Source organism: Telmatherina bonti, assembly GCF_933228915.1.
Source record: "Telmatherina bonti genome assembly, chromosome: 1".
NCBI lineage: Eukaryota > Metazoa > Chordata > Actinopteri > Atheriniformes > Telmatherinidae > Telmatherina > Telmatherina bonti.
In genome coordinates, this window is record NC_136619.1 from 43,743,980 (window position 1) to 43,763,569 (window position 19,590).

At 66.1% G+C, this 19,590-nt stretch overlaps 1 protein-coding gene across 3 annotated transcripts in view; it reads right to left on the reverse strand.

The window, feature by feature from the left end:
* plekhg4 (pleckstrin homology domain containing, family G (with RhoGef domain) member 4) overlaps positions 1–19,590 on the reverse strand; it is a 124,756-nt gene that overhangs the window by 51,539 nt on the left and 53,627 nt on the right. The window lies entirely within an intron of this gene.

Here is a 19,590-nt window from a genome sequence, read left to right on the forward strand (position 1 = left end):
CGAGTCGGCGTGCTGACGTGTCGGCGTGTTGACGTGTCGGCGTGCTGACGTGTCGGCGTGTTGACGTGTCGGTGTGCTGACGTGGTGGCGAGTCGGCGTGCTGACGTGTCGGCGTGTCGGTGTGCTGACGTGTCGGCGTGTTGACGTGTCGGCGTGCTGACGTGTCGGCGTGTTGACGTGTCGGTGTGCTGACGTGTCGGCGTGTTGACGTGTCGGCGTGCTGACGTGGTGGCGAGTCGGCGTGCTGACGTGGTGGCGAGTCGGCGTGCTGACGTGTCGGCGTGTTGACGTGTCGGCGTGCTGACGTGTCGGCGTGTTGACGTGTCGGCGTGCTGACGTGTCGGCGTGCTGACGTGTCGGCGTGCTGACGTGTCGGCGTGTTGGCGTGCCGACGTGTCGGCGTGCTGACGTGTCGGCGTGCTGACGTGTCGGCGTGCTGACGTGTTGACGTGTCGGCGTGCTGACGTGTCGGCGTGCTGACGTGTCGGCGTGTTGGCGTGCTGACGTGGTGGCGTGTCGGTGTGCTGACGTGTCGGCGTGTTGACGTGTCGGCGTGCTGACGTGTCGGCGTGCCGACGTGTCGGCGTGCTGACGTGTTGACGTGTCGGTGTGCTGACGTGTCGGCGTGCTGACGTGTTGACGTGTCGGCGTGCTGACGTGTCGGCGTGTTGGCGTGCTGACGTGGTGGCGTGTCGGTGTGCTGACGTGTCGGCGTGTTGACGTGTCGGCGTGTTGGCGTGCTGACGTGTCGGCGTGTTGGCGTGCTGACGTGTCGGCGTGCTGACGTGTCGGCGTGTCGGTGTGCTGACGTGTCGGCGTGCTGACGTGTCGGCGTGTCGGTGTGCTGACGTGTCGGCGTGCTGACGTGTTGACGTGTCGGCGTGCTGACGTGTCGGCGTGCTGACGTGTCGGCGTGTCGGTGTGCTGACGTGTCGGCGTGTTGACGTGCTGACGTGTCGGCGTGTTGGCGTGCTGACGTGTCGGCGTGTCGGTGTGCTGACGTGTCGGCGTGTTGACGTGCTGACGTGTCGGCGTGTTGACGTGTCGGCGTGCTGACGTGTCGGCGTGTTGACGTGCTGACGTGTCGGCGTGTTGACGTGTCGGCGTGCTGACGTGTCGGCGTGCTGACGTGTCGGCGTGTTGACGTGTCGGCGTGTTGACGTGTCGGCGTGCTGACGTGTTGACGTGTCGGCGTGCTGACGTGTCGGCGTGCTGACGTGTCGGCGTGTCGGTGTGCTGACGTGTCGGCGTGCTGACGTGTCGGCGTGTTGACGTGTCGGCGTGCTGACGTGTCGGCGTGCTGACGTGTCGGCGTGCTGACGTGTCGGCGTGTTGACGTGCTGACGTGTCGGCGTGTTGGCGTGCTGACGTGTCGGCGTGTCGGTGTGCTGACGTGTCGGCGTGTTGACGTGCTGACGTGTCGGCGTGTCGGCGTGCTGACGTGTCGGCGTGTCGGTGTGCTGACGTGTCGGCGTGTTGACGTGTCGGCGTGCTGACGTGTCGGCGTGCTGACGTGTTGACGTGGTGGCGTGTCGGTGTGCTGACGTGTCGGCGTGTTGACGTGTCGGCGTGCTGACGTGTCGGCGTGTTGGCGTGCTGACGTGTCGGCGTGCTGACGTGTCGGCGTGCTGACGTGTCGGCGTGCTGACGTGTCGGCGTGTCGGTGTGCTGACGTGTCGGCGTGTTGACGTGCTGACGTGTCGGCGTGTTGGCGTGCTGACGTGTCGGCGTGTCGGTGTGCTGACGTGTCGGCGTGTTGACGTGCTGACGTGTCGGCGTGTCGGTGTGCTGACGTGTCGGCGTGCTGACGTGTCGGCGTGTCGGTGTGCTGACGTGTCGGCGTGCTGACGTGTTGACGTGTCGGCGTGCTGACGTGTCGGCGTGCTGACGTGTCGGCGTGTCGGTGTGCTGACGTGTCGGCGTGCTGACGTGTTGACGTGTCGGCGTGCTGACGTGTCGGCGTGTTGGCGTGCTGACGTGGTGGCGTGTCGGTGTGCTGACGTGTCGGCGTGTTGACGTGTCGGCGTGTTGGCGTGCTGACGTGTCGGCGTGTTGGCGTGCTGACGTGTCGGCGTGCTGACGTGTCGGCGTGTCGGTGTGCTGACGTGTCGGCGTGCTGACGTGTCGGCGTGTCGGTGTGCTGACGTGTCGGCGTGCTGACGTGTCGGCGTGTTGACGTGTCGGTGTGCTGACGTGGTGGCGAGTCGGCGTGCTGACGTGTCGGCGTGTCGGTGTGCTGACGTGTCGGCGTGTTGACGTGTCGGCGTGCTGACGTGTCGGCGTGTTGACGTGTCGGTGTGCTGACGTGTCGGCGTGTTGACGTGTCGGCGTGCTGACGTGGTGGCGAGTCGGCGTGCTGACGTGGTGGCGAGTCGGCGTGCTGACGTGTCGGCGTGTTGACGTGTCGGCGTGCTGACGTGTCGGCGTGCTGACGTGTCGGCGTGCTGACGTGTCGGCGTGCTGACGTGTCGGCGTGTTGGCGTGCCGACGTGTCGGCGTGCTGACGTGTCGGCGTGCTGACGTGTCGGCGTGCTGACGTGTTGACGTGTCGGCGTGCTGACGTGTCGGCGTGCTGACGTGTCGGCGTGTTGGCGTGCTGACGTGGTGGCGTGTCGGTGTGCTGACGTGTCGGCGTGTTGACGTGTCGGCGTGCTGACGTGTCGGCGTGCCGACGTGTCGGCGTGCTGACGTGTTGACGTGTCGGTGTGCTGACGTGTCGGCGTGCTGACGTGTTGACGTGTCGGCGTGCTGACGTGTCGGCGTGTTGGCGTGCTGACGTGGTGGCGTGTCGGTGTGCTGACGTGTCGGCGTGTTGACGTGTCGGCGTGTTGGCGTGCTGACGTGTCGGCGTGTTGGCGTGCTGACGTGTCGGCGTGCTGACGTGTCGGCGTGTCGGTGTGCTGACGTGTCGGCGTGCTGACGTGTCGGCGTGTCGGTGTGCTGACGTGTCGGCGTGCTGACGTGTTGACGTGTCGGCGTGCTGACGTGTCGGCGTGCTGACGTGTCGGCGTGTCGGTGTGCTGACGTGTCGGCGTGTTGACGTGCTGACGTGTCGGCGTGTTGGCGTGCTGACGTGTCGGCGTGTCGGTGTGCTGACGTGTCGGCGTGTTGACGTGCTGACGTGTCGGCGTGTTGACGTGTCGGCGTGCTGACGTGTCGGCGTGTTGACGTGCTGACGTGTCGGCGTGTTGACGTGTCGGCGTGCTGACGTGTCGGCGTGCTGACGTGTCGGCGTGTTGACGTGTCGGCGTGCTGACGTGTCGGCGTGCTGACGTGTCGGCGTGTTGGCGTGCCGACGTGTCGGCGTGCTGACGTGTCGGCGTGTTGGCGTGCTGACGTGGTGGCGTGTCGGTGTGCTGACGTGTCGGCGTGTTGACGTGTCGGCGTGCTGACGTGTCGGCGTGCCGACGTGTCGGCGTGCTGACGTGTCGGCGTGCTGACGTGTTGACGTGTCGGCGTGTTGGCGTGCTGACGTGGTGGCGTGTCGGTGTGCTGACGTGTCGGCGTGTTGACGTGTCGGCGTGCTGACGTGTCGGCGTGCTGACGTGTCGGCGTGCTGACGTGTCGGTGTGCTGACGTGTCGGCGTGCTGACGTGTTGACGTGTCGGCGTGCTGACGTGTCGGCGTGTTGACGTGCTGACGTGTCGGCGTGTTGGCGTGCTGACGTGTCGGCGTGTCGGTGTGCTGACGTGTCGGCGTGTTGACGTGCTGACGTGTCGGCGTGTTGGCGTGCTGACGTGTCGGCGTGTTGACGTGCTGACGTGTCGGCGTGCTGACGTGTTGACGTGTCGGCGTGCTGACGTGGTGGCGTGTCGGTGTGCTGACGTGTCGGCGTGTTGACGTGCTGACGTGTCGGCGTGTTGGCGTGCTGACGTGTCGGTGTGCTGACGTGTCGGCGTGCTGACGTGTCGGCGTGTCGGTGTGCTGACGTGTCGGCGTGTTGACGTGTCGGCGTGCTGACGTGTCGGCGTGCTGACGTGTTGACGTGTCGGCGTGTTGGCGTGCTGACGTGGTGGCGTGTCGGTGTGCTGACGTGTCGGCGTGTTGACGTGTCGGCGTGCTGACGTGTCGGCGTGTTGGCGTGCTGACGTGTCGGCGTGCTGACGTGTCGGCGTGCTGACGTGTCGGCGTGCCGACGTGTCGGCGTGCTGACGTGTCGGCGTGCTGACGTGTTGACGTGTCGGCGTGTTGGCGTGCTGACGTGGTGGCGTGTCGGTGTGCTGACGTGTCGGCGTGTTGACGTGTCGGCGTGCTGACGTGTCGGCGTGCTGACGTGTCGGCGTGCTGACGTGTCGGTGTGCTGACGTGTCGGCGTGCTGACGTGTTGACGTGTCGGCGTGCTGACGTGTCGGCGTGTTGACGTGCTGACGTGTCGGCGTGTTGGCGTGCTGACGTGTCGGCGTGTCGGTGTGCTGACGTGTCGGCGTGTTGACGTGCTGACGTGTCGGCGTGTTGGCGTGCTGACGTGTCGGCGTGTTGACGTGCTGACGTGTCGGCGTGCTGACGTGTTGACGTGTCGGCGTGCTGACGTGGTGGCGTGTCGGTGTGCTGACGTGTCGGCGTGTTGACGTGCTGACGTGTCGGCGTGTTGGCGTGCTGACGTGTCGGTGTGCTGACGTGTCGGCGTGCTGACGTGTCGGCGTGTCGGTGTGCTGACGTGTCGGCGTGTTGACGTGTCGGCGTGCTGACGTGTCGGCGTGCTGACGTGTTGACGTGTCGGCGTGTTGGCGTGCTGACGTGGTGGCGTGTCGGTGTGCTGACGTGTCGGCGTGTTGACGTGTCGGCGTGCTGACGTGTCGGCGTGTTGGCGTGCTGACGTGTCGGCGTGCTGACGTGTCGGCGTGCTGACGTGTCGGCGTGCTGACGTGTCGGCGTGTCGGTGTGCTGACAGGTCGGCGTGTTGACGTGCTGACGTGTCGGCGTGTTGGCGTGCTGACGTGTCGGCGTGTCGGTGTGCTGACGTGTCGGCGTGTTGACGTGCTGACGTGTCGGCGTGTCGGTGTGCTGACGTGTCGGCGTGCTGACGTGTCGGCGTGTCGGTGTGCTGACGTGTCGGCGTGCTGACGTGTTGACGTGTCGGCGTGCTGACGTGTCGGCGTGCTGACGTGTCGGCGTGTCGGTGTGCTGACGTGTCGGCGTGTTGACGTGCTGACGTGTCGGCGTGTTGGCGTGCTGACGTGTCGGCGTGTCGGTGTGCTGACGTGTCGGCGTGTTGACGTGCTGACGTGTCGGCGTGTTGACGTGTCGGCGTGCTGACGTGTCGGCGTGTTGACGTGCTGACGTGTCGGCGTGTTGACGTGTCGGCGTGCTGACGTGTCGGCGTGCTGACGTGTCGGCGTGTTGACGTGTCGGCGTGCTGACGTGTCGGCGTGCTGACGTGTCGGCGTGTTGGCGTGCCGACGTGTCGGCGTGCTGACGTGTCGGCGTGCTGACGTGTTGACGTGTCGGCGTGCTGACGTGTCGGCGTGTTGGCGTGCTGACGTGGTGGCGTGTCGGTGTGCTGACGTGTCGGCGTGTTGACGTGTCGGCGTGCTGACGTGTCGGCGTGCTGACGTGTCGGCGTGCCGACGTGTCGGCGTGCCGACGTGTCGGCGTGCTGACGTGTTGACGTGTCGGCGTGTTGGCGTGCTGACGTGGTGGCGTGTTGGCGTGCTGACGTGTCGGCGTGCTGACGTGTCGGCGTGCTGACGTGTCGGCGTGCCGACGTGTCGGTGTGCTGACGTGTCGGCGTGCTGACGTGTTGACGTGTCGGCGTGCTGACGTGTCGGCGTGTTGACGTGCTGACGTGTCGGCGTGTTGGCGTGTCGGCGTGTTGACGTGTCGGCGTGCTGACGTGTCGGCGTGCTGACGTGTTGACGTGTCGGCGTGCTGACGTGGTGGCGTGTCGGTGTGCTGACGTGTCGGCGTGTTGACGTGCTGACGTGTCGGCGTGTTGGCGTGCTGACGTGTCGGTGTGCTGACGTGTCGGCGTGCTGACGTGTCGGCGTGCTGACGTGTTGACGTGTCGGCGTGCTGACGTGGTGGCGAGTCGGCGTGCTGACGTGTCGGCGTGTTGACGTGTCGGCGTGCTGACGTGTCGGCGTGCTGACGTGGTGGCGAGTCGGCGTGCTGACGTGGTGGCGAGTCGGCGTGGTGGCGAGTCGGCGTGCTGACGTGTCGGCGTGTCGGTGTGCTGACGTGTCGGCGTGTTGACGTGTCGGCGTGTTGACGTGTCGGCGTGTTGACGTGTCGGCGTGCTGACGTGTCGGCGTGTCGGTGTGCTGACGTGTCGGCGTGCTGACGTGTCGGTGTGCTGACGTGTCGGCGTGCTGACGTGTTGGCGTGTTGACGTGTCGGCGTGCTGACGTGTCGGCGTGTTGACGTGTCGGCGTGCTGACGTGGTGGCGAGTCGGCGTGCTGACGTGGTGGCGAGTCGGCGTGCTGACGTGTCGGCGTGTTGACGTGTCGGCGTGCTGACGTGTCGGCGTGTTGACGTGTCGGTGTGCTGACGTGGTGGCGAGTCGGCGTGCTGACGTGTCGGCGTGTCGGTGTGCTGACGTGTCGGCGTGTTGACGTGTCGGCGTGCTGACGTGTCGGCGTGTTGACGTGTCGGTGTGCTGACGTGTCGGCGTGTTGACGTGTCGGCGTGCTGACGTGGTGGCGAGTCGGCGTGCTGACGTGGTGGCGAGTCGGCGTGCTGACGTGTCGGCGTGTTGACGTGTCGGCGTGCTGACGTGTCGGCGTGTTGACGTGTCGGCGTGCTGACGTGTCGGCGTGCTGACGTGTCGGCGTGCTGACGTGTCGGCGTGTTGGCGTGCCGACGTGTCGGCGTGCTGACGTGTCGGCGTGCTGACGTGTCGGCGTGCTGACGTGTTGACGTGTCGGCGTGCTGACGTGTCGGCGTGCTGACGTGTCGGCGTGTTGGCGTGCTGACGTGGTGGCGTGTCGGTGTGCTGACGTGTCGGCGTGTTGACGTGTCGGCGTGCTGACGTGTCGGCGTGCCGACGTGTCGGCGTGCTGACGTGTTGACGTGTCGGTGTGCTGACGTGTCGGCGTGCTGACGTGTTGACGTGTCGGCGTGCTGACGTGTCGGCGTGTTGGCGTGCTGACGTGGTGGCGTGTCGGTGTGCTGACGTGTCGGCGTGTTGACGTGTCGGCGTGTTGGCGTGCTGACGTGTCGGCGTGTTGGCGTGCTGACGTGTCGGCGTGCTGACGTGTCGGCGTGTCGGTGTGCTGACGTGTCGGCGTGCTGACGTGTCGGCGTGTCGGTGTGCTGACGTGTCGGCGTGCTGACGTGTTGACGTGTCGGCGTGCTGACGTGTCGGCGTGCTGACGTGTCGGCGTGTCGGTGTGCTGACGTGTCGGCGTGTTGACGTGCTGACGTGTCGGCGTGTTGGCGTGCTGACGTGTCGGCGTGTCGGTGTGCTGACGTGTCGGCGTGTTGACGTGCTGACGTGTCGGCGTGTTGACGTGTCGGCGTGCTGACGTGTCGGCGTGTTGACGTGCTGACGTGTCGGCGTGTTGACGTGTCGGCGTGCTGACGTGTCGGCGTGCTGACGTGTCGGCGTGTTGACGTGTCGGCGTGCTGACGTGTCGGCGTGCTGACGTGTCGGCGTGTTGACGTGCTGACGTGTCGGCGTGTTGGCGTGCTGACGTGTCGGCGTGTCGGTGTGCTGACGTGTCGGCGTGTTGACGTGCTGACGTGTCGGCGTGTCGGCGTGCTGACGTGTCGGCGTGTCGGTGTGCTGACGTGTCGGCGTGTTGACGTGTCGGCGTGCTGACGTGTCGGCGTGCTGACGTGTTGACGTGGTGGCGTGTCGGTGTGCTGACGTGTCGGCGTGTTGACGTGTCGGCGTGCTGACGTGTCGGCGTGTTGGCGTGCTGACGTGTCGGCGTGCTGACGTGTCGGCGTGCTGACGTGTCGGCGTGCTGACGTGTCGGCGTGTCGGTGTGCTGACGTGTCGGCGTGTTGACGTGCTGACGTGTCGGCGTGTTGGCGTGCTGACGTGTCGGCGTGTCGGTGTGCTGACGTGTCGGCGTGTTGACGTGCTGACGTGTCGGCGTGTCGGTGTGCTGACGTGTCGGCGTGCTGACGTGTCGGCGTGTCGGTGTGCTGACGTGTCGGCGTGCTGACGTGTTGACGTGTCGGCGTGCTGACGTGTCGGCGTGCTGACGTGTCGGCGTGTCGGTGTGCTGACGTGTCGGCGTGCTGACGTGTTGACGTGTCGGCGTGCTGACGTGTCGGCGTGTTGGCGTGCTGACGTGGTGGCGTGTCGGTGTGCTGACGTGTCGGCGTGTTGACGTGTCGGCGTGTTGGCGTGCTGACGTGTCGGCGTGTTGGCGTGCTGACGTGTCGGCGTGCTGACGTGTCGGCGTGTCGGTGTGCTGACGTGTCGGCGTGCTGACGTGTCGGCGTGTCGGTGTGCTGACGTGTCGGCGTGCTGACGTGTTGACGTGTCGGCGTGCTGACGTGTCGGCGTGCTGACGTGTCGGCGTGTCGACGTGTCGGCGTGTTGACGTGCTGACGTGTCGGCGTGTTGGCGTGCTGACGTGTCGGCGTGTCGGTGTGCTGACGTGTCGGCGTGTTGACGTGCTGACGTGTCGGCGTGTTGACGTGTCGGCGTGTTGACGTGTCGGCGTGCTGACGTGGTGGCGAGTCGGCGTGCTGACGTGGTGGCGAGTCGGCGTGCTGACGTGTCGGCGTGCTGACGTGTCGGTGTGCTGACGTGTCGGCGTGCTGACGTGTTGGCGTGTTGACGTGTCGGCGTGCTGACGTGTCGGCGTGTTGACGTGTCGGCGTGCTGACGTGGTGGCGAGTCGGCGTGCTGACGTGGTGGCGAGTCGGCGTGCTGACGTGTCGGCGTGTTGACGTGTCGGCGTGCTGACGTGTCGGCGTGTTGACGTGTCGGTGTGCTGACGTGGTGGCGAGTCGGCGTGCTGACGTGTCGGCGTGTCGGTGTGCTGACGTGTCGGCGTGTTGACGTGTCGGCGTGCTGACGTGTCGGCGTGTTGACGTGTCGGTGTGCTGACGTGTCGGCGTGTTGACGTGTCGGCGTGCTGACGTGGTGGCGAGTCGGCGTGCTGACGTGGTGGCGAGTCGGCGTGCTGACGTGTCGGCGTGTTGACGTGTCGGCGTGCTGACGTGTCGGCGTGCTGACGTGTCGGCGTGCTGACGTGTCGGCGTGCTGACGTGTCGGCGTGTTGGCGTGCCGACGTGTCGGCGTGCTGACGTGTCGGCGTGCTGACGTGTCGGCGTGCTGACGTGTTGACGTGTCGGCGTGCTGACGTGTCGGCGTGCTGACGTGTCGGCGTGTTGGCGTGCTGACGTGGTGGCGTGTCGGTGTGCTGACGTGTCGGCGTGTTGACGTGTCGGCGTGCTGACGTGTCGGCGTGCCGACGTGTCGGCGTGCTGACGTGTTGACGTGTCGGTGTGCTGACGTGTCGGCGTGCTGACGTGTTGACGTGTCGGCGTGCTGACGTGTCGGCGTGTTGGCGTGCTGACGTGGTGGCGTGTCGGTGTGCTGACGTGTCGGCGTGTTGACGTGTCGGCGTGTTGGCGTGCTGACGTGTCGGCGTGTTGGCGTGCTGACGTGTCGGCGTGCTGACGTGTCGGCGTGTCGGTGTGCTGACGTGTCGGCGTGCTGACGTGTCGGCGTGTCGGTGTGCTGACGTGTCGGCGTGCTGACGTGTTGACGTGTCGGCGTGCTGACGTGTCGGCGTGCTGACGTGTCGGCGTGTCGGTGTGCTGACGTGTCGGCGTGTTGACGTGCTGACGTGTCGGCGTGTTGGCGTGCTGACGTGTCGGCGTGTCGGTGTGCTGACGTGTCGGCGTGTTGACGTGCTGACGTGTCGGCGTGTTGACGTGTCGGCGTGCTGACGTGTCGGCGTGTTGACGTGCTGACGTGTCGGCGTGTTGACGTGTCGGCGTGCTGACGTGTCGGCGTGCTGACGTGTCGGCGTGTTGACGTGTCGGCGTGCTGACGTGTCGGCGTGCTGACGTGTCGGCGTGTTGGCGTGCCGACGTGTCGGCGTGCTGACGTGTCGGCGTGTTGGCGTGCTGACGTGGTGGCGTGCTGACGTGGTGGCGTGTCGGCGTGTTGACGTGTCGGCGTGCTGACGTGTCGGCGTGCCGACGTGTCGGCGTGCTGACGTGTCGGCGTGCTGACGTGTTGACGTGTCGGCGTGTTGGCGTGCTGACGTGGTGGCGTGTCGGTGTGCTGACGTGTCGGCGTGTTGACGTGTCGGCGTGCTGACGTGTCGGCGTGCTGACGTGTCGGCGTGCTGACGTGTCGGTGTGCTGACGTGTCGGCGTGCTGACGTGTTGACGTGTCGGCGTGCTGACGTGTCGGCGTGTTGACGTGCTGACGTGTCGGCGTGTTGGCGTGCTGACGTGTCGGCGTGTCGGTGTGCTGACGTGTCGGCGTGTTGACGTGCTGACGTGTCGGCGTGTTGGCGTGCTGACGTGTCGGCGTGTTGACGTGCTGACGTGTCGGCGTGCTGACGTGTTGACGTGTCGGCGTGCTGACGTGGTGGCGTGTCGGTGTGCTGACGTGTCGGCGTGTTGACGTGCTGACGTGTCGGCGTGTTGGCGTGCTGACGTGTCGGTGTGCTGACGTGTCGGCGTGCTGACGTGTCGGCGTGTCGGTGTGCTGACGTGTCGGCGTGTTGACGTGTCGGCGTGCTGACGTGTCGGCGTGCTGACGTGTTGACGTGTCGGCGTGTTGGCGTGCTGACGTGGTGGCGTGTCGGTGTGCTGACGTGTCGGCGTGTTGACGTGTCGGCGTGCTGACGTGTCGGCGTGTTGGCGTGCTGACGTGTCGGCGTGCTGACGTGTCGGCGTGCTGACGTGTCGGCGTGCTGACGTGTCGGCGTGCCGACGTGTCGGCGTGCTGACGTGTCGGCGTGCTGACGTGTTGACGTGTCGGCGTGTTGGCGTGCTGACGTGGTGGCGTGTCGGTGTGCTGACGTGTCGGCGTGTTGACGTGTCGGCGTGCTGACGTGTCGGCGTGCTGACGTGTCGGCGTGCTGACGTGTCGGTGTGCTGACGTGTCGGCGTGCTGACGTGTTGACGTGTCGGCGTGCTGACGTGTCGGCGTGTTGACGTGCTGACGTGTCGGCGTGTTGGCGTGCTGACGTGTCGGCGTGTCGGTGTGCTGACGTGTCGGCGTGTTGACGTGCTGACGTGTCGGCGTGTTGGCGTGCTGACGTGTCGGCGTGTTGACGTGCTGACGTGTCGGCGTGCTGACGTGTTGACGTGTCGGCGTGCTGACGTGGTGGCGTGTCGGTGTGCTGACGTGTCGGCGTGTTGACGTGCTGACGTGTCGGCGTGTTGGCGTGCTGACGTGTCGGTGTGCTGACGTGTCGGCGTGCTGACGTGTCGGCGTGTCGGTGTGCTGACGTGTCGGCGTGTTGACGTGTCGGCGTGCTGACGTGTCGGCGTGCTGACGTGTTGACGTGTCGGCGTGTTGGCGTGCTGACGTGGTGGCGTGTCGGTGTGCTGACGTGTCGGCGTGTTGACGTGTCGGCGTGCTGACGTGTCGGCGTGTTGGCGTGCTGACGTGTCGGCGTGCTGACGTGTCGGCGTGCTGACGTGTCGGCGTGCTGACGTGTCGGCGTGTCGGTGTGCTGACAGGTCGGCGTGTTGACGTGCTGACGTGTCGGCGTGTTGGCGTGCTGACGTGTCGGCGTGTCGGTGTGCTGACGTGTCGGCGTGTTGACGTGCTGACGTGTCGGCGTGTCGGTGTGCTGACGTGTCGGCGTGCTGACGTGTCGGCGTGTCGGTGTGCTGACGTGTCGGCGTGCTGACGTGTTGACGTGTCGGCGTGCTGACGTGTCGGCGTGCTGACGTGTCGGCGTGTCGGTGTGCTGACGTGTCGGCGTGTTGACGTGCTGACGTGTCGGCGTGTTGGCGTGCTGACGTGTCGGCGTGTCGGTGTGCTGACGTGTCGGCGTGTTGACGTGCTGACGTGTCGGCGTGTTGACGTGTCGGCGTGCTGACGTGTCGGCGTGTTGACGTGCTGACGTGTCGGCGTGTTGACGTGTCGGCGTGCTGACGTGTCGGCGTGCTGACGTGTCGGCGTGTTGACGTGTCGGCGTGCTGACGTGTCGGCGTGCTGACGTGTCGGCGTGTTGGCGTGCCGACGTGTCGGCGTGCTGACGTGTCGGCGTGCTGACGTGTTGACGTGTCGGCGTGCTGACGTGTCGGCGTGTTGGCGTGCTGACGTGGTGGCGTGTCGGTGTGCTGACGTGTCGGCGTGTTGACGTGTCGGCGTGCTGACGTGTCGGCGTGCCGACGTGTCGGCGTGCCGACGTGTCGGCGTGCTGACGTGTTGACGTGTCGGCGTGTTGGCGTGCTGACGTGGTGGCGTGTTGGCGTGCTGACGTGTCGGCGTGCTGACGTGTCGGCGTGCTGACGTGTCGGCGTGCCGACGTGTCGGTGTGCTGACGTGTCGGCGTGCTGACGTGTTGACGTGTCGGCGTGCTGACGTGTCGGCGTGTTGACGTGCTGACGTGTCGGCGTGTTGGCGTGCTGACGTGTCGGCGTGTCGGTGTGCTGACGTGTCGGCGTGTTGACGTGCTGACGTGTCGGCGTGTTGGCGTGCTGACGTGTCGGCGTGTTGACGTGCTGACGTGTCGGCGTGCTGACGTGTTGACGTGTCGGCGTGCTGACGTGGTGGCGTGTCGGTGTGCTGACGTGTCGGCGTGTTGACGTGCTGACGTGTCGGCGTGTTGGCGTGCTGACGTGTCGGCGTGCTGACGTGTCGGCGTGCTGACGTGTCGGCGTGTCGGTGTGCTGACGTGTCGGCGTGTTGACGTGCTGACGTGTCGGCGTGTTGGCGTGCTGACGTGTCGGCGTGTCGGTGTGCTGACGTGTCGGCGTGCTGACGTGCTGACGTGTCGGCGTGCTGACGTGGTGGCGTGTCGGTGTGCTGACGTGTCGGCGTGTTGACGTGCTGACGTGTCGGCGTGCTGACGTGTCGGTGTGCTGACGTGTCGGCGTGTCGGTGTGCTGACGTGTCGGCGTGTTGACGTGCTGACGTGTCGGCGTGTTGGCGTGCTGACGTGTCGGCGTGTCGGTGTGCTGACGTGTCGGCGTGTTGACGTGCTGACGTGTCGGCGTGTTGGCGTGCTGACGTGTCGGCGTGTCGGTGTGCTGACGTGTCGGCGTGCTGACGTGTTGACGTGTCGGCGTGCTGACGTGGTGGCGTGTCGGTGTGCTGACGTGTCGGCGTGTTGACGTGCTGACGTGTCGGCGTGTTGGCGTGCTGACGTGTCGGTGTGCTGACGTGTCGGCGTGCTGACGTGTCGGCGTGTCGGTGTGCTGACGTGTCGGCGTGCTGACGTGGTGGCGTGTCGGTGTGCTGACGTGTCGGCGTGTTGACGTGCTGACGTGTCGGCGTGTTGGCGTGCTGACGTGTCGGCGTGTTGGCGTGTCGGCGTGTTGGCGTGCTGACGTGTCGGCGTGCTGACGTGTCGGCGTGCTGACGTGTCGGCGTGTTGGCGTGCTGACGTGTCGGCGTGTTGACGTGCTGACGTGTCGGCGTGCTGACGTGTTGACGTGTCGGCGTGCTGACGTGGTGGCGTGTCGGTGTGCTGACGTGTCGGCGTGTTGACGTGCTGACGTGTCGGCGTGTTGGCGTGCTGACGTGTCGGTGTGCTGACGTGTCGGCGTGCTGACGTGTCGGCGTGTCGGTGTGCTGACGTGGTGGCGTGTCGGTGTGCTGACGTGTCGGCGTGTTGACGTGTCGGCGTGCTGACGTGTCGGCGTGCTGACGTGTTGACGTGTCGGCGTGTTGGCGTGCTGACGTGGTGGCGTGTCGGTGTGCTGACGTGTCGGCGTGTTGACGTGTCGGCGTGCTGACGTGTTGGCGTGCTGACGTGTCGGCGTGCTGACGTGTCGGCGTGCTGACGTGTCGGCGTGCTGACGTGTCGGCGTGTCGGTGTGCTGACGTGTCGGCGTGTTGACGTGCTGACGTGTCGGCGTGTTGGCGTGCTGACGTGTCGGCGTGTCGGTGTGCTGACGTGTCGGCGTGTTGACGTGCTGACGTGTCGGCGTGTCGGCGTGCTGACGTGTCGGCGTGTCGGTGTGCTGACGTGTCGGCGTGCTGACGTGTTGACGTGTCGGCGTGCTGACGTGGTGGCGTGTCGGTGTGCTGACGTGTCGGCGTGTTGACGTGCTGACGTGTCGGCGTGCTGACGTGTCGGTGTGCTGACGTGTCGGCGTGCTGACGTGTCGGCGTGTCGGTGTGCTGACGTGTCGGCGTGTTGACGTGCTGACGTGTCGGCGTGTTGGCGTGCTGACGTGTCGGCGTGCTGACGTGTCGGCGTGTTGACGTGCTGACGTGTCGGCGTGTTGGCGTGCTGACGTGTCGGCGTGTCGGTGTGCTGACGTGTCGGCGTGCTGACGTGTTGACGTGTCGGCGTGCTGACGTGGTGGCGTGTCGGTGTGCTGACGTGTCGGCGTGTTGACGTGCTGACGTGTCGGCGTGTTGGCGTGCTGACGTGTCGGCGTGCTGACGTGTCGGCGTGTCGGTGTGCTGACGTGTCGGCGTGCTGACGTGGTGGCGTGTCGGTGTGCTGACGTGTCGGCGTGTTGACGTGCTGACGTGTCGGCGTGTTGGCGTGCTGACGTGTCGGCGTGTTGGCGTGTCGGCGTGTTGGCGTGCTGACGTGTCGGCGTGCTGACGTGTCGGCGTGCTGACGTGTCGGCGTGTCGGTGTGCTGACGTGTCGGCGTGCTGACGTGGTGACGTGTCGGCGTGCTGACGTGTCGGCGTGCTGACGTGTCGGCGTGTTGGCGTGTCGGCGTGTTGGCGTGCTGACGTGTCGGCGTGCTGACGTGTCGGCGTGCTGACGTGTCGGCGTGTCGGTGTGCTGACGTGTCGGCGTGCTGACGTGTCGACGTGCCGGCGTGCTGACGTGTCGGCGTGCTGACGTGTCGGCGTGTTGACGTGTCGGCGTGCTGACGTGTTGACGTGTCGGCGTGCTGACGTGTCGGCGTGTTGGCGTGCTGACGTGGTGGCGTGTCGGTGTGCTGACGTGTCGGCGTGTTGACGTGTCGGCGTGTTGGCGTGCTGACGTGTCGGCGTGTTGGCGTGCTGACGTGTCGGCGTGCTGACGTGTCGGCGTGTCGGTGTGCTGACGTGTCGGCGTGCTGACGTGTCGGCGTGTCGGTGTGCTGACGTGTCGGCGTGCTGACGTGTTGACGTGTCGGCGTGCTGACGTGTCGGCGTGCTGACGTGTCGGCGTGTCGGTGTGCTGACGTGTCGGCGTGTTGACGTGCTGACGTGTCGGCGTGTTGGCGTGCTGACGTGTCGGCGTGTCGGTGTGCTGACGTGTCGGCGTGCTGACGTGTCGGCGTGTTGACGTGTCGGCGTGCTGACGTGTCGGCGTGTTGACGTGCTGACGTGTCGGCGTGTTGACGTGTCGGCGTGCTGACGTGTCGGCGTGCTGACGTGTCGGCGTGTTGACGTGTCGGCGTGCTGACGTGTCGGCGTGCTGACGTGTCGGCGTGTTGGCGTGCCGACGTGTCGGCGTGCTGACGTGTCGGCGTGCTGACGTGTTGACGTGTCGGCGTGCTGACGTGTCGGCGTGTTGGCGTGCTGACGTGGTGGCGTGTCGGTGTGCTGACGTGTCGGCGTGTTGACGTGTCGGCGTGCTGACGTGTCGGCGTGCCGACGTGTCGGCGTGCTGACGTGTTGACGTGTCGGCGTGTTGGCGTGCTGACGTGGTGGCGTGTCGGTGTGCTGACGTGTCGGCGTGTTGACGTGTCGGCGTGCTGACGTGTCGGCGTGCTGACGTGTCGGCGTGCTGACGTGTCGGTGTGCTGACGTGTCGGCGTGCTGACGTGTTGACGTGTCGGCGTGCTGACGTGTCGGCGTGTTGACGTGCTGACGTGTCGGCGTGTTGGCGTGCTGACGTGTCGGCGTGTCGGTGTGCTGACGTGTCGGCGTGTTGACGTGCTGACGTGTCGGCGTGTTGGCGTGCTGACGTGTCGGCGTGTTGACGTGCTGACGTGTCGGCGTGCTGACGTGTTGACGTGTCGGCGTGCTGACGTGGTGGCGTGTCGGTGTGCTGACGTGTCGGCGTGTTGACGTGCTGACGTGTCGGCGTGTTGGCGTGCCGACGTGTCGGTGTGCTGACGTGTCGGCGTGTTGACGTGTCGGCGTGCTGACGTGTCGGCGTGCTGACGTGTTGACGTGTCGGCGTGTTGGCGTGCTGACGTGGTGGCGTGTCGGTGTGCTGACGTGTCGGCGTGCTGACGTGTCGGCGTGTCGGTGTGCTGACGTGTCGGCGTGCTGACGTGTTGACGTGTCGGCGTGCTGACGTGTCGGCGTGCTGACGTGTCGGCGTGTCGGTGTGCTGACGTGTCGGCGTGTTGACGTGCTGACGTGTCGGCGTGTTGGCGTGCTGACGTGTCGGCGTGTCGGTGTGCTGACGTGTCGGCGTGTTGACGTGCTGACGTGTCGGCGTGTTGACGTGTCGGCGTGCTGACGTGTCGGCGTGTTGACGTGCTGACGTGTCGGCGTGTTGACGTGTCGGCGTGCTGACGTGTCGGCGTGCTGACGTGTCGGCGTGTTGACGTGTCGGCGTGCTGACGTGTCGGCGTGCTGACGTGTCGGCGTGTTGGCGTGCCGACGTGTCGGCGTGCTGACGTGTCGGCGTGCTGACGTGTTGACGTGTCGGCGTGCTGACGTGTCGGCGTGTTGGCGTGCTGACGTGGTGGCGTGTCGGTGTGCTGACGTGTCGGCGTGTTGACGTGTCGGCGTGCTGACGTGTCGGCGTGCCGACGTGTCGGCGTGCCGACGTGTCGGCGTGCTGACGTGTTGACGTGTCGGCGTGTTGGCGTGCTGACGTGGTGGCGTGTCGGTGTGCTGACGTGTCGGCGTGTTGACGTGTCGGCGTGCTGACGTGTCGGCGTGTTGGCGTGCTGACGTGTCGGCGTGCTGACGTGTCGGCGTGCTGACGTGTCGGCGTGCTGACGTGTCGGTGTGCTGACGTGTCGGCGTGCTGACGTGTTGACGTGTCGGCGTGCTGACGTGTCGGCGTGTTGACGTGCTGACGTGTCGGCGTGTTGGCGTGCTGACGTGTCGGCGTGTCGGTGTGCTGACGTGTCGGCGTGTTGACGTGCTGACGTGTCGGCGTGTTGGCGTGCTGACGTGTCGGCGTGTTGACGTGCTGACGTGTCGGCGTGCTGACGTGTTGACGTGTCGGCGTGCTGACGTGGTGGCGTGTCGGTGTGCTGACGTGTCGGCGTGTTGACGTGCTGACGTGTCGGCGTGTTGGCGTGCTGACGTGTCGGTGTGCTGACGTGTCGGCGTGCTGACGTGTCGGCGTGTCGGTGTGCTGACGTGGTGGCGTGTCGGTGTGCTGACGTGTCGGCGTGTTGACGTGTCGGCGTGCTGACGTGTCGGCGTGCTGACGTGTTGACGTGTCGGCGTGTTGGCGTGCTGACGTGGTGGCGTGTCGGTGTGCTGACGTGTCGGCGTGTTGACGTGTCGGCGTGCTGACGTGTTGGCGTGCTGACGTGTCGGCGTGCTGACGTGTCGGCGTGCTGACGTGTCGGCGTGCTGACGTGTCGGCGTGTCGGTGTGCTGACGTGTCGGCGTGTTGACGTGCTGACGTGTCGGCGTGTTGGCGTGCTGACGTGTCGGCGTGTCGGTGTGCTGACGTGTCGGCGTGTTGACGTGCTGACGTGTCGGCGTGTTGGCGTGCTGACGTGTCGGCGTGTCGGTGTGCTGACGTGTCGGCGTGCTGACGTGTTGACGTGTCGGCGTGCTGACGTGGTGGCGTGTCGGTGTGCTGACGTGTCGGCGTGTTGACGTGCTGACGTGTCGGCGTGCTGACGTGTCGGCGTGCTGACGTGTCGGCGTGTCGGTGTGCTGACGTGTCGGCGTGTTGACGTGCTGACGTGTCGGCGTGTTGGCGTGCTGACGTGTCGGCGTGTCGGTGTGCTGACGTGTCGGCGTGTTGACGTGCTGACGTGTCGGCGTGTTGGCGTGCTGACGTGTCGGCGTGTCGGTGTGCTGACGTGTCGGCGTGCTGACGTGTTGACGTGTCGGCGTGCTGACGTGGTGGCGTGTCGGTGTGCTGACGTGTCGGCGTGTTGACGTGCTGACGTGTCGGCGTGTTGGCGTGCTGACGTGTCGGTGTGCTGACGTGTCGGCGTGCTGACGTGTCGGCGTGTCGGTGTGCTGACGTGTCGGCGTGCTGACGTGGTGGCGTGTCGGTGTGCTGACGTGTCGGCGTGTTGACGTGCTGACGTGTCGGCGTGTTGGCGTGCTGACGTGTCGGCGTGTTGGCGTGTCGGCGTGTTGGCGTGCTGACGTGTCGGCGTGCTGACGTGTCGGCGTGCTGACGTGTCGGCGTGTTGGCGTGCTGACGTGTCGGCGTGTTGACGTGCTGACGTGTCGGCGTGCTGACGTGTTGACGTGTCGGCGTGCTGACGTGGTGGCGTGTCGGTGTGCTGACGTGTCGGCGTGTTGACGTGCTGACGTGTCGGCGTGTTGGCGTGCTGACGTGTCGGTGTGCTGACGTGTCGGCGTGCTGACGTGTCGGCGTGTCGGTGTGCTGACGTGGTGGCGTGTCGGTGTGCTGACGTGTCGGCGTGTTGACGTGTCGGCGTGCTGACGTGTCGGCGTGCTGACGTGTTGACGTGTCGGCGTGTTGGCGTGCTGACGTGGTGGCGTGTCGGTGTGCTGACGTGTCGGCGTGTTGACGTGTCGGCGTGCTGACGTGTTGGCGTGCTGACGTGTCGGCGTGCTGACGTGTCGGCGTGCTGACGTGTCGGCGTGCTGACGTGTCGGCGTGTCGGTGTGCTGACGTGTCGGCGTGTTGACGTGCTGACGTGTCGGCGTGTTGGCGTGCTGACGTGTCGGCGTGTCGGTGTGCTGACGTGTCGGCGTGTTGACGTGCTGACGTGTCGGCGTGTTGGCGTGCTGACGTGTCGGCGTGTCGGTGTGCTGACGTGTCGGCGTGCTGACGTGTTGACGTGTCGGCGTGCTGACGTGGTGGCGTGTCGGTGTGCTGACGTGTCGGCGTGTTGACGTGCTGACGTGTCGGCGTGCTGACGTGTCGGTGTGCTGACGTGTCGGCGTGCTGACGTGTCGGCGTGTCGGTGTGCTGACGTGTCGGCGTGTTGACGTGCTGACGTGTCGGCGTGTTGGCGTGCTGACGTGTCGGCGTGTCGGTGTGCTGACGTGTCGGCGTGTTGACGTGCTGACGTGTCGGCGTGTTGGCGTGCTGACGTGTCGGCGTGTCGGTGTGCTGACGTGTCGGCGTGCTGACGTGTTGACGTGTCGGCGTGCTGACGTGGTGGCGTGTCGGTGTGCTGACGTGTCGGCGTGTTGACGTGCTGACGTGTCGGCGTGTTGGCGTGCTGACGTGTCGGTGTGCTGACGTGTCGGCGTGCTGACGTGTCGGCGTGTCGGTGTGCTGACGTGTCGGCGTGCTGACGTGGTGGCGTGTCGGTGTGCTGACGTGTCGGCGTGTTGACGTGCTGACGTGTCGGCGTGTTGGCGTGCTGACGTGTCGGCGTGTTGGCGTGTCGGCGTGTTGGCGTGCTGACGTGTCGGCGTGCTGACGTGTCGGCGTGTCGGTGTGCTGACGTGTC